Source organism: Sapajus apella, unplaced genomic scaffold (assembly GCF_009761245.1).
Source record: "Sapajus apella isolate SASKATOON/1434 unplaced genomic scaffold, GSC_monkey_1.0 scaffold46, whole genome shotgun sequence".
Lineage (NCBI taxonomy): Eukaryota > Metazoa > Chordata > Mammalia > Primates > Cebidae > Sapajus > Sapajus apella.
In genome coordinates, this window is record NW_022436986.1 from 1,945,909 (window position 1) to 1,952,630 (window position 6,722).

Below are 6,722 nucleotides of genomic sequence, written 5' to 3' on the forward strand. Positions count from 1 at the left end.
ACCTCTGATGTTCAAGCCATTCTCCTGCCTCAGCCTCCTGAGTAGCTGGGATTACAGGTGCCACCACGCCTGGCTAATTTTGTATTTTTAGTAGAGATGGCTTTCTCCATGTTGGTCAGGCTGGTCTCGAACTCCTGACCTCAAGTGATCTACCCGACTCAGCCTCTCAAAGTGCTGGGATTACAGGCATGAGCCACCTGTGCCCGGCTCATGAGACACATTTCTGAGTGTATGAATAATCAGGCATCTGTGCTGCAGCTTAATTTACTCCTTTCTAGAGTACGAAAGGCAAGGAAATGTTGGTTAAAACTACAGTCATCTTGGGTGGGTGATACAGAAGAGACTGACAAATTATGGCCTATGGGCCAAATCTGGCCCATCACTTGTTTGTTTACATAAAGTTGTAACACAACCACACCTGTTTGTTTGTGTATTGTCATGGTTGCTTTCCCACAGTGATGGAGTTGAATAGTTGTGACAGAAATTATATGACCTGCAAAACCAAAAATACTTAACTATTTGTCCCTGTACAGAAAAAGCTTGTTGACCCCACTATAGTTAGTGACCTATAGAAGAATGATTCCCCCCAACTCCTAAAGCCTGCCTGCTCCTTTCCTTGAACATTGACCTAAAAAGCTCAGGTCTGTAGTTTATTAAGTAAGAAACTGGCATTTAGTTAATTATTTTTATATTGAAAAACAAAGTATATATGGTAGAAAATTAGGATGGCTGGGCTCAGTGGCTCACGCCTGTAATCCCAGCACTTTGGGAGGCTAAGGTGGGCAGATCACCTGAGGTCAAGAGTTCAAGACCAGCCTGGCCAACGTGGTGAAACCCTGTCTCTTCTAAAATACAAAAATTAGCCAAACATGGTGGCACATGCCTGTAATCCCAGCTACTTGGGTGGCCGAGGCATGAGAATAACTTGAACCCGGAAGGTAGAGGTTGCAGTGAGCCGAGATTGTGCCACTGCACTCCAGCCTTGCTGATGGAGCAAGACTCTATCTCAGAAAAAAAAAGGAAAAAGAAAATTAAAGCAATACTAAAGTATATAGTAAAAAAAATTTAAAAAAAAAAAGTCTCTTCCCACTCAGCCCTTTCTTTTCTTTCTTTGAGGCAACTATGTATGTATTTAATTATTTATTTTTTTGAGACAGAGTCTTGCTCTGTCACCCAGGCTGGAATGCAGCGGTACGATCTTGGCTCACTGCAGCTTCCGCCTCCCGGGTTCAAAGCAATTCTTCTGCCTCAGACTCCTGAGTAGCTGGGACTATAGGTGTGCACTATCACACCCAGATAATTTTTGTATTTTTAGTAGAGACAGGGTTTCACCATGTTGCTCAGGCTGGTCTCTAACTCCTGACCTCAAGTGATCTACCTGCCTCGGCCTCCCAAAGTGCTGGAATTACAGGTGTGAGCCACTGTACCTGGCCCAGAGGCAGCTATTTAGAAATTCTTTCTATATATTTGCAGTATATATTCTTTGGTATTATGTAATCCACATAGCTAATGGATTTTGACCACCTCATCCTTTTAAAATGGAATGCTTTACTTTTTTTTTTTTTTTTTAAGAACCAGTCTCTCTCTGTCACCCAGGCTAGTTGGATTGGAGTGCAGTGGTGTGATTTTGGCTCACTGCAACCTCCACCTCCTGGGTTCAAGTGATTCTCCTGCTTCAGCCTCCCAAGTACCTGGGATTACAGGAATCCGCCACTATGCCTGGCTAATTTTTGTATTTTTAGTAGGGATGGGGGTTTCACCATGTTGGCCAGGCTGGTCTCGAACTTTTGGCCTCAAGTGATCCTTCTGCCTTGGCCTCCCAAATTGCTGGAGTTACAGGTGTGAGCCATAGCACCTGGCCTAATGCTTTACTTTTGAAGATTGTTTCATACTGATATATATCACCATGTCCAGGTTTAATCTTTTTAATGGCTGCATAGTATTTTACTGTGAAACTTCCTTTATTCTGTTCGTATATATAATTTTTTTTGTTTATTTTTATTTTCTTTGTATATATAATTTTTTAAAATTAATTTTTTTTTTTTTTTTTTTTTTTTGAGACGGAGTTTCGCTCTTGTTACCCAGGCTGGAGTGCAATGGCGCGATCTCGGCTCACCGCAACCTCCGCCTCCTGGGTTCAGGCAATTCTCCTGCCTCAGCCTCCTGAGTAGCTGGGATTACAGGCACACACCACCATGCCCAGCTTATTTTTTGTATTTTTAGTTGAGACGGGGTTTCACCATGTTGACCAGGATGGTCTCGATCTCTTGACCTCGTGATCCACCCGCCTCGGCCTCCCAAAGTGCAGGGATTACAGGCTTGAGCCACCGCGCCCGGCTAAAATTAATTTTTAACTCCACAGTAGTACATAAATATATTCTGTATAAAGAATTAAAACATTACTGTTGGACTGGATGCTGTGGCTCACGCTGAGGTGGGTGGATCACGAGGTCAGGAATTCAAGACCAGCCTGGCCAATATGGTGAAACCCAGTCTCTACTGAAAATACAAAAATTAGCCAGGAATGGTGGTGCACACCTACAGTCCCAGCTACTTGGGAGGCTGAGGCAGAAGAATCACTTGAACCCTGGAGACAGAGGTCGCAGTGAGCCAAGATCGCGCCATTGCATTCCAGCCTGGGCAAAAGAGCAAGACTCCATCTCAGAAAACAAACAAAAAACCCCCAAACACATTACTGTTGAATTTGGTTTGCAAATGTTGATTTAAAAAAAAAAAAAAATGGGCCGGGCGCAGTGGCTCACGCCTGTAATCCCAGCACTTTGGGAGGCCGAGGTGGGTGGATCACAAGGTCAAGAGATCGAAACCATCCTGGTCAACATGGTGAAACCCCGTCTCTACTAAAAATACAAAAAATCAGCTGGGCATGGTATGTGCCTGTAATCCCAGCTACTCAGGAGGCTGAGGCAGGAGAATTGCCTGAACCCAGGAGGCGGAGGCTGCGGTGAGCCGAGATCGCGCCATTGCACTCCAGCCTGGGTAACGAGAGCGAAACTCCGTCTCAAAAAAAAAAAAAAATGGAATGATAAAATTTTCAGTGAGTTTTGAACCCCCAAAAACTGATGTAGAAAGTGGGGCAGATGCCTTCTGCAGGCCAGGTCTGAGTCTCTGTAGGTGTCCAGAAATGGAGTTCTGTGTTGGTTTGAGTTGTGCTGAATGAGATCTCTTCTGCCTGGAGCATCTGCAGCAGTGTTTTTGTTATTTAATTCTTTCTGCTTTCTTCTCTACTTCCTTGCTTCCCGCCTCCAAATGGATAGAGCTTTCTGAAGTGTGTGTGTTGCATATCTTTGTGGCTGTTGCACATGGTTGCTCAGAAAAAAATAAAATCTTTGCTGGCATGCACATTCTCATCCTGTTGTCACAAAAGTAATACTTAACATGCATGAGCTTTTGTTATTTACCAGGCTCTGCTCTAAATGAGGTGGTTGCTATTGTTGTCTTCCTCTTACAGATGAAGAAATGAAGGACAGAGACCTTAAATAACTTATTCAGGGTCTTATAGCTAGTGAGTAGCAGAGCTGGGATTTGAACCCTAGCAGTCAAGCTCAGAGCCCATTCTCATAACCACTATGAAATATTCTTTCTCAGCTCTCTAGTTGCTATTTACCTGAAAATCACAGATGCCTAAAAGAGGAAGGATCCCCAGCCCAAAATTAATTAATCCCAATTAATTTGGAAGGAGTAAGGATCCCTCCCAATTAAAGGAAGAAGGATCCCCATCCCAAAATTAATAGGCAAATTTAATTGTGCCTGTTAATTTGGGAATCTCCCCAGACATCCCATCTTTTCTGATTTACTAAGGCTACAAGTTAGTTCTCCTAATTAATTTAGATATTATTATGCATCGGTTTTCCTAGGCTTTTTTGTTGTCACCCATACTTACTGGTCCTTGTTTCCTTTGTCAGCAGCGTTTGTGCATTGTAGTAATCAATTATTTTCAAGATCCGTTCCGGCTCTGAGTAGCTATAAGTTCTTTGACTTCTGTTTCTTCACATTCAATTTTTCTTGTTTCAGTCTAGCATTCTCTTCTTTTGAAATTTTGAATCTTGATTCTGCACTCATGTAATAACAGCTGTCCCTGCCAGCATTGCACCATTTGCACATTTCTTAAATATCCCTAAACTAAGTTGTTGATTAAAAAACTGAATAGAACAGGACCACTCCCTAAGTGTTCTGGGTATTGGTTTTTAGTTTTATTCTGTTTCAGCTACACTTAGCCAAGATTTTGTAGTCTTATCCACAAAGATAAAATAAGTAACTGTTAATACCTTACTGAAATGGAACTATATTATATTCATGGTGGTCCTAATTTGTTGACTTACCTCTAACCTTTGCTATATTTTTTACCTATCTGGACCTTAATCCTCTATGCTGTTTATTTGTCTTCATTTGTTGTTACTGCAAGTTTACATTCATATGGCAGCCATGGAATTAATACTATTGCCAGTATATTGTTTTATCAATAAAAAGTGAATGTACCAACATACAAACTTCAGTGTTTTCTACTTTTATTTATTCGAATGCATTAGTGGATCCTAGATTAATCCTTTGAGGGAGAGAGCTTACCTTAAAATAATACAAAATTGTTAGATCCTAACAGTAGATGTTAGATCCAAGTTCTGATATTTTTGAAAAATTAAATATCTTTACAGTGGAATGAATGTGTTAGAAAATGTCTAATTCTTGTTCAGTGGATATTTGGTCTTCCTAATTAATATTATTTACTAATACTGTATAGTCTTTGTTTCTTCTCCTCTGAATTTCATTTTTTAGTTTTTCATGTATTCGCAAGTTGAAAATTGATTCAAATTAGGACTTTTATGCATTATTGTGGAATTTAATTTCACACATTATAGATTTTGAAATTTATTGTAATCTTGGCTCAGAACTATTGTTCCGAGTCACAGTGTAATACAGTCTGCTGGTTGAATCTAATTAAGGTGTCGTATCACTTGCATGCAGTATGTATCTTTGCCTAGAATGTTCTAAAATTCCTCACTTGGGAATAACACTTTCCTCAGTTCTTGGTTTGATTGAAAAACCCAGCAGTATTTGACGCACCCTATGTAACTCTTGTTTAAAAGGCAGACTTCGTTTATCTTTTGCATTTGTTGACTATTTTAACCCAAATGCTCAACTGCAATTTCTAGCATGATTACTAATAGCTTGAGTATTAATCTTATTAATGTCACCTATATTCATTTGTCGTCACTGCATTCAAAGACAAGCATGACTGTACTCCAGCTGCGGTGTACAAATATTAGGGGAGTATAAATAATTTAGCAAATGAAAATTGAGTAGTTTGAAAATAAAATTGCTTCCTAACCATCACAATTTATAATTTTAAAGAAAATGAGCAAGTTGTCTCTATGAGATTATATTTTTGTAATTATAGAGTTGACTATAGCATTATGATTACGTGTTGGAGAGATGGCCTGCCTTTCTTAGAACAATGTGAAAAACAATTTCAAGCCACTAGAATTCCCAGGATTATTTTGCTTAATCCATAGATCTTTTTTCCCCCTCTTCACTTGGATTCTTCACTGTTATCTGTTTCTGGCTGTCATTTGCAAGGTAATTGTCCCTTAAATAAACAAACACAAATTCTTTAAAGAATAGCAGAAACAAAGGTCATATCTCTAACCCTTTTTTGCTCTTTAAAGAGTAGCAGGAACAAGGGTCCTATCTCTGACCCTTTTTTGTTGAGAAGCAGTATTTCTCAACATTAACACTATTGGCATTTGGAACACATAATTCTTTGTTGTTGGGGGCTGTCATGCATTACAGGATGTTTAGCAGCATCCATGACCTTTACCCACCAATTGCTAGGGGTAATCCCCAAGTTGTGGCAAGTCAGAATGTTTCCGTATACTCCCAGATGTCCCCTTTTAGGACAAATTATACCCAGTTGAGCACCAGTGCCCTACAATATCGAGCAAGTACTTAGTCTCTGTGGCTGAGACTTGGTTTCTCCATTTGTATAATGTGGTTAATAGTCCCTGCCTACTACACAGGGTAAAATTTATGTACAAGTGTTTTCTGCATTTTAAAGCACTCTGTGCAAATAAGAGATTGGGTTAAGCCTGGCAGCAGAGTTCATTTTCTGGACTCTATTTTGGCCAGTATTTCAGTACAGAGAATGAAGTTGAGAATGTTAGGACATGATAATGAGTCACAGGCCTTATGATCCACTTGTGGATGATACTCTACAGAGGTGTTCTGCCCAAATAAGGAAAGTAGACGGGTACATTTCAGGAGGTGATGTGACCAGGGCTTGACTAGATGATGTGTACCTTACCAGACAATCCTGAGATCTGAGATAGCAGCGGTGTGGCAGTGCTCCATTGGGAAGGCCTGTGACATTCCTCAGAATGGCTTTAGCCTTTCTTGCTGTACTGAGTATTTAGCACCTTTGAATACATGGCTTTTGGCCAATGTGCCCATCCCTGGCTCTCAGAAAAGGAATACTACTTTTTTGAATACTCCTATCTCCTCCCATTTATTTCAGATTCAGTACATATTTATTGTCTCTTGTGTGCAAGGCAGTATGTCGAGTGCTTTCACATACATTCTCTTGTGTTATAATCCTGTAAGCGGCATTAGTTGTATTATAGATAGTATAATGGTAGGAATAGTAGCAGCAGCAGCAGTCAAAGCTAACATTTAACAAATTCTTACTGTGTCCCTGACACGGTGCTAAGTGC

At 40.2% G+C, this 6,722-nt stretch overlaps 1 protein-coding gene across 4 annotated transcripts in view; it reads left to right on the forward strand.

Moving 5' to 3' along the window:
• MELK (maternal embryonic leucine zipper kinase) overlaps positions 1–6,722 on the forward strand; it is a 97,526-nt gene that overhangs the window by 39,457 nt on the left and 51,347 nt on the right. The gene's annotated exons all lie outside the window — the stretch shown is intronic.